We start from the raw sequence: 11,172 nt of genomic DNA on the forward strand, positions 1-11,172 counted from the left end.
GACCATGTTCCCTTTTTGGCTTTTTCTATTTTTTGAATATTTACCACTTCTGCTGTACTTGTATTTAGTACTTTTCTTGTACTCTGTTTAAAAAGTTATTAAAAGTATAATGCACAAAAAAGTGCCAAAGACTCCTTTTTTCTGCTGCAAAAACATGGAAATTCTGATTGGGTTCCCAAAAAAAAGGTAAGTCCAATTTTTCCCTCAAAGCAATCTTGCGAGCTAAACTAGACTTTTCCGGATGGAAAAGGAGAGATGAGAGAAAGCAAGACGAGAGCATGGATAAACAGAAAGACATAGAGATAGAAACACACTGAAATAAGCTACAGGCTGATTGTGGATTGTTTCCTTTTGAAATAACTGTTTCATAATTTGTTTTGTCTTTGGTCAGCAATGGCTCCCAAAGTGACCCATATAAGGTGGAATCAGGTGTCAAACAGGAATGTGTTACTGTCCCAACCTTATTTTCCATCTTCACCGCTACAATACTTCATCTTGTTGACGGGAAGCTTCTCACCAGAGTGGAAATCATCTATCAGACAGATGGCAAGCTATTTAACCTCAGCAGACTGAAAGCCAAAACCAAGGTCACAACAACATCTGTTATAGAACTCCAATACGCTGATGACAATATCATCTGTGCGCACTCAGAAGAAGACCTACACACCACTCTAAACACCTTTGCAGAAGCATACGAGAAGCTTGGCCTGTCACTGAACATCGAGAAAACCAAAGTGCTATTCCAGCAGTCACCAGCCAATCCCTCTCCAATGCCAGAGATACAGCTTAATGGTGTAACATTAGAAAATGTTGACCATTTTTGCTACCTTGGCAGCCACCTCTCCACGAAAGTCAACATTGACACTGAAATATAACACCGCCTGAGGACTGAGAGTGCAGCATTTTTCCAAATGAAGCAGGGACTGGGAGTGTTTGAGGGAGACCAAGGTGCTTGTTGATAAAGCTGTTGTCCTCCCAAACGTGCTATATGACTGCAAAACATGGACTGTCTACAGCCGTCACACATAAGTCCTGGATCGTTCTATCAGCATTGCCTCCGAAAAATTCTACAAATCTCTTGGGAAGACAGGTGGACAAAGTACATTGTCAGTGTGCTGGAAAAAGGAAAGACCACCAGCATTGAAGTGATGGTCCTCCGCCATCAACTCCACTGAGTCAGCCACGTTGCCGAATGCCCGACCACCGTCTCCCAAAGCAGTAACTCTACTCCGAACTCAAGAATGGAAAATGCAATGTTGGTGGACAGGAAAAGAGATTTAAATATGGGCTCAAAGCCTCAAAAACTCTGGCATAGACACGGAGAACTAGGAAGCCCTGGACCTTGAGTGCTCTAGCCGGAGGTCAGCTGTGACCAGCAGTGCTGCAGAATTTGAAGAGGCATGAATAGAGGGCGAAAGGGAGAAATGTGCTAAGAGGAAGGCATGTCAAGCCAACCCTGACCAGGACCACCTTCCATCTGGAAACCAATGTCCTTACTGTGGGAGAACATGTACATACCTACCACCAAGACACCACATCTGGAAGACAATCATCTTCGAGCTACGAGGGATCACCTAAGTAAAAGTAAGCAAGTCACCCTTCTCTGTGAATGAGTACTAGTGCTCTCTCTCTCTTTGTCTATATTTCTCATAAAAGGGGATGCTAGTAAAACTGAATGACTGTGTTGCAGATCAAAAAGAGTGAGTCGCCAAAATAAATATGTTTGGAAAGCTCTGCACTTAAGGCACTAGATCACATCATATCTTGATCCTAAGCAGCATTTGCCCAGGGTAGTATTGGATGGCAGATAGTGAACTCATACTACAGTAGATAATACAGGGTATATTGCAGGAGGAGGAGCTGTCAAAACCACTGCTGAATCTTCCTTGCCTAATTAAACTCTGTAACCTCCATGGGGCCCTCATACATTAAAAGTATGGAAATAAACCCAGAGTTAGGGAAGCTCTTGTTCTTTTTAACAAGAGAGGTATATGCTTAGAGAACAAGTTACATAGTGCCCAGGAAGGCAGAGGAAGGGGAAGTGTCCTTGACCTATGTTCAGGTTCTTGATACCACGGGGCATTTTGATAATTCAGATCTCACAGTGCAAGGGGTTGGGCAGAGGTGGAGTCCAAGGGTGCTTTTCCAGGAAGATAAAATGTGAAAAACAAAAACCAGGTCGTTATGTCTCTTCTTCCTGGAGCAGCAGCTGCAACCACCATGGCTACTGGAGACCCTGTGAAGGAGCTCTGTGAGGAACTGGCCTGCTCCATCTGCTTGGAGTATTTCAAGGAGCCTGTGATCATATCCTGTGGGCACAATTTCTGCCAATCCTGCCTGGATCAGTGCTGGGAAGGGAAAGAGACCTCATGCCCACAATGCAGGAAGGAAGTGCAGAAAGGAGACATCAAGAGGAATTGGCAACTGGCGAACCTGGTGGAGATAGCCATGAAACTGGGAAGCCAGAAGGCAGAAGAGAAGGGGAGAGTCTGTCAGAGACACCAGGAGCCCCTAAAGCTCTTCTGCAAAGACCACAAAACCCCCATCTGTATGGTGTGTGAGAGATCGAAGGAGCATGAAAACCACCAGATAATTCCTCTGGATGAGGCATCGAAAGAGTACAAGGTAGGAGCGGGTAAAGTTCCACCCCACAATACAGAGATGTAGCTGGCAAGTCAATGTCCTGTTGCCTGAGGTTTTCAGAAAGTTAGGTGCATCTAGACCAGGGGTCCTCAAACTTTTCAAACAGAAGTCCAGGTCACAGTCCCTCAAACTGTTGGAGAGCCGGATTATAATTTGAAGAAAAAAAAAGAATGAATTCCTATGCACACTGCACATATATTATCTGTAGTGCAAAAAACAAAAAACAAAAAAAACAACAACTTTAAAACAATACAATAATTAAAATGAAGAACAATTTTAACAAATATAAACTTATTAGTATTTCAATGGGAAGTGTGGGTCTGCTTTTGGCTGATAAGATAGGAGTGTTGTTGTTGTTGTGTGCTTTCAAGACATTTCAGACTTAGGTTGACTCTGAGCAAGGGCCGGGTACCTTGGAGTGCCATATTCAGCCCCCGGGCCTTAGTTTGAGGACCCCTGATCTAGACTGTAGAATTCCTATAATCCAATACACCTTTAACTGGCTTGACTCAGTGCTATGGAACCAAGGGAGCTGTAGTTTTCCAAGGTCTTTATCCTTTTTTGCCAAATAATGCTAATGCCTCACCTAACCACGGCTCCTAGAATGCCATAAGGCATTAATTCCTTATGGGTATTAATACTTTAGGGTAGATATACCCTAAGACATGGAGCAATGGATCAAACTATAGGGGAAAAAAAGATTCTACCTGAACATTTGGATGAAAAGTGCAGTTCCAATTAAAACTTTGCACCATTAAAACTCGTGTGCCAACTGCAACCTTACCTTGTGAAGTCTGACTTGACCATGGTGGTCCATGCCTTAGCTACCTTTAGACTGGACTACTGCAATGCACTCTACACGGGGGGGGGGGGGGGTACCCTTGAAGACGGCCCAGAAATTACAACTCGTTCAACACTCAGCAGCCAGATTAATAACTGGGGTGAGTTACAGGGAGCGGTCAACCAGGGGTGGCTCGTCCATTACACGAAGTAAGCGGTCGCAGAACACTTTTTTTGCCAGGGGCGCAGAAGCGCCTCTGTAAATGCCCCTTGACCGCCACTTGAGGAGCGCCCCCTCAGCTCACAACAGCCCTAGCAGTCCGGGAGAAGCCTTGGCTTTCTTGCCTCGCTGCCGGGCAATCCTCTTCCCAAAGGGGCCGGGCCTTGCCTAGCCCCTCTCGTTCCTGCTCCACCTGGCCACCGGGTGCTCTCTCTCTTGGTTCCAATGGCTGAGGAGAAAGTCAGGAGAAGAGGTGACTTTTGGTGCACACGCCGGGGTCTTCAGGCATGACTCCAGACCCAAAGCGGGCCAGGCAAGGGAGCAAGTGCAGCAAGTGTAGTTACTGGGATGTATAGTTCACCTACAATCAAAGAGCATTCTGAGCTCCACCAATGATGGAATTGAACCAAATATGGCACACAGAACTCCCACGACAAACAGAAAATATATATCAATGATTGGTTGGGGGGGGGGGGTGGCGCCAAAATACTGTTTGCTTACCGTTGAAAATTAACTAGGGCCGCCTCTGCGGTCAACCCCCCTGTTTAAGGAGCTTCATTGTATGTGTGTATGTGGCGGGAGTATCCACTTACACAGACAGCCTTCCACCTCCACAAACTCCTTTAACAACAGTCCTGAGAAGCCACCAAAGCCCTGCCCCCAAGAGATTGTAGATTACACATCCCAGGGTTCCTTTCTCTTTCCCTTGGTGTGGAATTTACAGTATTTATATTCCGTCTTTCTCACCCCACAGGGGACTCAGGGTGGATTACAATGCACATATACATGGCAAACATTCAATGCCATTTTAGACATACAACTTATATAGACAGACACAGAGCCAATTTAACATTCCAGCTTTCTGGCTTTCATGAGGGTATGCTTGATTCTGGCACAGGGGGAGCTGTCGCTTCTCCGTCCACTTGTGACACCAAGTCCTTTGATAGAGTACTTCCTCATTCTTCCGCACGCTGCTGGAAGGTTTTATGGCTTCATAAATTTGTTAAATTAGCCTCCCCGCATAAAACGGTATCTAAATTTCCTACATGACCCTATATTTGCATGACCCCACCTACTGCCTCTTCCTTAGCCCATTCCTATTATTTCTTATGCTAGACAGCAACTGAACATACTAGAAAGAGCGGTTTGGGGAGAATTTACTATGATTTCTAGGAGTTGAAGGGGCTGGGATGCATAATTCACCTGCGGTCTAAGAGTACTCTGAACCCCACCAACAATAGACCTGGAACTAACTTTCCACATAGACTCAACAGAGCCAACTTTTCATACTGACAGGGTTTGGGAGTGATTGACCTTGACATCCAGGACTTATAGTTCACCTGTATTCAGAGAACACTGAACCCATCTGATGATGGATCTGGTCCAAACTTGACACACAAATTCAACATGGCCAACTGAGAATACTTGTGGACTTTGTTGGTGACTGACGTTTAACTCTGGGAGTTATAGTTCACCTGTATTCTGTAAGTGCTCTGAACCTCACCAATTAAGATCTGGACCACACAGACCCAACGCTGCAACTTTGCATACTGGTGGACTTTAGGGTGATTGACCTTGGCATCAGAGAGCTATAGTTCACCTGTATTCAGAGAACACTGAACAAGTGGCAGAGCTGGACCAAACCTGGCACAGAGGCCCAACATGGCCAACTGTGAATGCTGGCAGGCTTTGCGGGTGATTGACCTTGGCATCAGAGACTTATAGTTCAGCCATATTCCGAGAATACTTCAACAGATGAGGGATCTCGACCAAACTTGGCACAAAGACCCAACATGGTCAAGTGTGCATGCTGGCGGGGTTCGAAGAGAGTTGAGCTTGGCATATGGGAGCTGAAGTTCGCCCTTATCCAGAGAGCACTGAACCCAGCTGATGACTAATCTGGACCGAACTTGGCACACAGACCCAACATGGCAACTGTGCATATTGCCAGGGTTTGGGGGAGATTGTCCTTGGCATATGAGAATTGTAGTTTACCCTTATCTAGAGAGCACTGAACCCAACTGATGGATCTAGACCAAACTTGGCACACAGATCCAACATGGCCAACTTTGTATACTGGCCTTAGCACCTGTGAGTTACAGTTCACCCATATTCAGAAAACACTGACCTCAGCAGATAACGGATCTGGAGCACACTTGGCACACAGACCCAACATGGCCAACTGTGCATATAGGCAGGGTTTGGGGGTGATTGCCCAGGGAATCTGGGAGTTGTAGTTTACTCTTATCCAGAGAGCACTGAACTCAGCCGACATTGGATCTGGGCCAAACTTGGCACATAGACCCAACAGGGCCAACTGTGCATACAGGTGGAGTTTGGGGGTGGTCATCCTTGGAATCTGGGAGTTGTAGTTCACTGCATATTGAGAACACTGAACCCAGCCGACGTCAAATCTGGACCAAACTTGGCGCACACACCCAACACATCCAACTGTGAATACTGGCAGAGTTTGGGGAGACTGACCCAAGATTTTTCGGGAATTGTAGTTCAGCCACATCCTCATGCATTTTCTAATGGGAACATTCATAAAAAGCAAAAGCAAAGGCTGAAACTTTTTCTAAGAAATAGCAGAACATATGACCAAACCAATATTACCTAACATCTAAAAACAAACAAAGCCCTTTTCAAATAACCCGGTCATGGCTAGGCACCCAAGTTATTTGTAAAATATAGAAGAAAAATAAAAGCTTTGGAATAGCAAGGAAGAGTGGAAAGAGTGAAAATGTAGAAAGAGTGCCAGTAGGAATGAGAACTCTTTCATGTAGAAAATATTGGACCTTACTGCACAAACCCGCTATTCCACTGTTACTGCATTATCATTGATAGTGGATACATGCTGGCTTGAGCCCCTTCAACAGCACACCTCTCTTCATTCACTTAGTTATGTCAATTCAGCAATTCATGGTCCTGCGATTGCCCTTTGCATACCTTGTAACTCCATCTTCCTGCACTTATGGTGTTCTTTTTATTTTTAGTGTAATTCCAATATGTTGTTTTTAATTTTATTTTAGAAGAATTTAAAACATAAAAAGCAAATATAACTAGAAACATAAAATGAACAGCTTGAGAATAGAGAGAGAGAGTGCGGAGAGGGGAGAGGGGAAAGGGAAGAGAAGATTGGACCCCTCTCTCCTGACTTTTTGAAAAAAGGTTAAAACCTGGCTCTTTGAGCAAGCTTTTGCTAATGCAGCATAATTAGATATAATGAAATTCCAAATGTCTTGACGATGCTGTTGGATAACAATTCTAGTAAGGAGACGCTGATGACTATGTTTTTATGGCTCTGTATGGCTCTATGTGTTATGCTAAATGTTTTAATTGAATTTTATATTTGTTTAAACTGTATTTTTATAATGGTTCAGGCATCAAATTGTTGCCATTTGTGAACCGCCTTGAGTTGGCTACGGGCTGAGAAAGGTGGTATATTAATGTGGTAAATAAATAAATAATTAATAAATCATCCCTCCTGAGGTGACCTTACTGTCATCTTGCTGGGACAGAAGTGGAAGTGGAAGCAACATTAAGAAGTGGAGAGAGGGATGTCAATACAAGTCAAGATTGTCCAAAGCTCCCATAGAATCCTGTAAACGAGGTGGGGTTGACGGCATGATCTTTGAAACTTTTAAACCTTGAACAACAGAAGTAACCAAGGACTTTGTTTTTCTCTTCAGGGTCACATTTGGAATTTGCTGGAAACTCTGAAAAAGGAAAGAGAGAACATTCTGGCCTACAAAGAAAAGACAGCAAAGGAAATAGATTATTTGCTTGTAAGTGGGAAACATTACAACTTTAAGTCTGTGTCTGGACAAATTGGATATGCAATGCAGAAATCATTGCATCAAATATATCTACCATTACATTTCTGGGCCTGCAGAAAATATTGACTCAGGTCCATTCCAATAGTGAGCCCTTGCAAGAATTCATATAGCTCTTTCACTACTGGATATTGATATTTTCTATGTGAAGTGACAGAAGGCTCTATTCTAGGGAAACCAGAGAACTCCAAAAACTTTTTTTCTTCTGCCTCTCACTCCTGTTTCTCCTTTCCTTTATTGTAGGACGAAACCCAAATCAGGAAGGAGAAGACTGTGGCTGCATTCAGATGCATGCATGATTTTCTAGAAGAACAAGAAAGGAATCTGCTGGCAAAAATAGAAGAGGCAGAGAAGGAGATTTGGGCAAAATGGGAGGAACATGTGGCCAGACACTATAAAGAACTCTCCTCAATCTCAAGTCTCATGCAAGAGATAGAGGAGAAGCATAAGCAGCCAGCAAGTGAACTCCTCCAGGTAAGGCCCATATTGTCTCCATGGATGGCTGAGACCACATTTGGCTTCTATTGGTACACAGGCTTTGTTTTATCCACACAACATTAAAATACCATATAAAATTACCTTTACACTATATGTAACGTCATGGTGTACAATATGAAAGATGACAAATATGAAACATAAACAAATTTAGTGTTTAAACTTGGGTTCAATCTCAAGGACATCTCATTATTCCAAAATCTGAAAAAAATCCAAAACACTGCTGGTCTCTGGCATTTCAAATAAGCGATACTCAACCTGTAATGTGATATGATGGCACCTTTCGACAGAGAATACAAAGGTCTTTGTACTGTCGAGCAATTTAGAATGGCTGTGGATTAGGCCCAAGCCATTGTGTGTTGCCTGGTGAGAAAAGAGAAGCCAATATTCGAGAATAAATGTTACCAAGTTGAAGCAGAAACCACCGAGATATTTATTTCGTTCCAGCTGGAGCGGATGTCACACTGCAATCATTTGCCAAAGCCGACATAGTTTGCAAGGGGAAATATTACAGTTTTTATAGAAAAATAGAAGCTGTCAGATTCAAATTTCCCGCTATCACCCCCTTTGCTGGCTTTGTGCTGATTGGATGGAGTCATCAACTAGCTGGGAGGTGTTGCCAGCTTAGCTGCGCCTCAGCCAATCAGGGGGCCAGCACTGCTTTGGCCAATGAGAAGGAAGGAGGCGGTTCTGGCGGGAAAACAATGAACCGGTAGTAAAGATGAATGGATTAAATAGCTAATGTTTGTAGAAATGCAGGCGATAGCTTTCCTAAGCCCCTCGAGCCTGCTTGGTTATTGTCTTTAGTTTCTGGAAATATAGCTTTGACTGATTAGTCAGTCCCTTTGTTGTCTTTTAAGTCCGGTATATGGGATTTGTTAATGATATCTTGGATCAGTATCGGCCAGAGGAGTTGGACACAATGGAAGGAGGCTGAGGTGACCAAACACCTTTGTGAATGTCCTTAGAATCCATTACCCAGATGGGCAAGCCTTTGGCTTTTCTGAGGTCTTGAGGAAATAGAGTCATTTGTTATCAGTCATGCAAAGAGTCTTTGGTGAGTCCTTTTGTCTGGGGATTAGCTGGCCCAGGAAGTGAGAGGAGGTTTCCCAAAGCCACAATGTGCTGGATTCACGAAGAGGTGACATTTCATATTTCATATAGGGATATGGGGAAGGGGAAAGGCATACAAGAGGTAAAATCATGCAAACTGTAAAGGGAATAATGCCAGCCCTCCCTCCCTCCAGGGTCCATTAAAGCTTCGTATAGATCAGTAAATATCATAAAAGTTCATAAGGGTTTTGTATAGGGTCCATAAGAGTTCCAAAGTCCATGAAAAGTTGATTAAAGGTTTCTAAAAGTTCATAGAAAAGTCCATAAAGTGTGGGTTACAGGGGCATTGCCATGTGAGGCCATGGGACCATGGAAAGAGTGTTAGGTTCCCACATGGGGGAGAGATAGGGAATTATGGGATCATTCCAGCCTGGTGTCCTTAGTAAAACTATGAATTCCTTGGTTTTGAACCATCTTTTTCAGGGTCCTTGGTGGGGGGGGGGGGAGCGGGTCACCTCTGATATCACTTGGGACTGTGTCCAAACTTTGAATCATAGAATATTAGAGTGGAAAACGACGGCAAGGGTCATCTAATCCAACCCTATACTGCCATGCCTCTTTTTAAAGACCTCCAAAGAAGAACATGAGCCAACAAAGTTGAACATGAGTCAATAAAGTGATGCCAAAACAGCAAAACAACAACAACAACAACAACAAAAACACCCCATTGCTATTCTAGGCTTCATCAATAGATGTATAGTATCTAGATCAAGGGACAAAATAGTCCCACTTTATTTGGTTTTCATCGGGCCTTACCTGGAATAACCCTGTGTGCAGTTCTGGAGAAAACAATTAAGAAAGGATATTAAGAAGCAGGAACATATCCAGAAAAGGGTGACCAAAATTGGTAAAGGTTGGTAGCCAAGCCCTAAGAGGAGTGGCTTAAGGTCTTTAGCCATGAGAAGAGAAAACTGAGAAGTAACGTTTCGTTTTCGCTTGTCTCAAGCAGTGGAGAAGTCTTCTCCTCTGAAGATTTTAAATAGAGCTTAGATGGCTATCTGTCAGGAATACTTAAATTGTATATACTTAAATTGGGGGTGAAAGAAAAATATCAGAGGGTTTGACACCACTTTCACGGCCTTGGCTAAATGCTATGCCATCATGGGAGTAGTAGTTCATAGCAGATGAAGAGATCCACTTTCTCAACATTCTGGGGCTTGAAGAAGGCATTTTGGTGGCTCAGCCAAAAGGCTATTTAAAATTGTATTGTCGAAGGCTTTCATGGCCGGAATCACTGGGTTGTTGTAGGTTTTTTGGGCTATATGGCCATGTTCTAGAGACATTCTCTCCTGATGTTTCACCTGCATCTATGGCAAGCATCCTCAGAGGTTGTGAAGTCTGTTGGAACTAGGAAAATGGGGTTTATATATCTGTGGAATGACCAGGGTGGGACAAAGAGCTATTGTCTGTTGGAGCTAGCTGTGAATGTTTCAGCTGGCCGCCTTGATTAGCATTTGATGGCCTGGCAGTTATTTGGTGTGGCTTGTTAATGCCTGGGGGAATCTTTTGTTGAGAGGTGATTTGCTGTCCCTAATTTCTGTTGTTTTGCTGTTGTAATTTTAGAGTTTTTTTAAAAAATACTGGTAACCAGATTTTGCTCATTTTCATGGTTTCCTCCTTTCCTCCTTTCTGTTGAAATTGTCCACGTGCTTGTGGATTTCAATGGCTTCACGACCAGCCTGACATGGTGGTTGTGAGAGTGGTCCAGCATTTCTGTGTTCTCAAATAATATGCTGTGTCCAGGTTGGTTCATCAGGTGAAATTGAGGCCCATGACATAGATTTCCCTATCTCTCTAGTTTGTGGAGGGAGGGCTATTTCATCTTCCTTGGCTTGCTTCAACTTTTTCAATGAGTTGGAAATGTTACTTTTTCAGATCTATGAGACTGATCCCCATGCCACTGCTGAGTTATTTATTTCCTTTTTTCACAGGATATTGGAAGCTTCTTACAGGGGTAAGTTAATCTCCCACCCAAGTCTCATATCTTTATGTGAAGCACTTGCCCCTCCCATCGCAGGATTTTCAAAGCAGTAGTGCATTGCAGGATTTGGTTTTGGCTGGGGTTCAGTGTGGAGTTGGACTTGA

General features: G+C 43.5%; 1 long non-coding RNA gene across 1 annotated transcript; it reads left to right on the forward strand.

Moving 5' to 3' along the window:
• Positions 1 to 7,347: 7,347 nt before the first annotated feature.
• LOC137096365 (uncharacterized) lies at positions 7,348 to 11,044 on the forward strand. The gene is made up of 3 exons (XR_010909399.1): positions 7,348 to 7,431; positions 7,723 to 7,953; positions 11,019 to 11,044. It is a non-coding gene; the product is annotated as an uncharacterized lncRNA (long non-coding RNA).
• The last annotated feature ends 128 nt before the right edge of the window (positions 11,045 to 11,172 follow it).

The sequence above is a fragment of the Anolis sagrei genome, chromosome 2 (genome assembly GCF_037176765.1).
Source record: "Anolis sagrei isolate rAnoSag1 chromosome 2, rAnoSag1.mat, whole genome shotgun sequence".
Lineage (NCBI taxonomy): Eukaryota > Metazoa > Chordata > Lepidosauria > Squamata > Dactyloidae > Anolis > Anolis sagrei.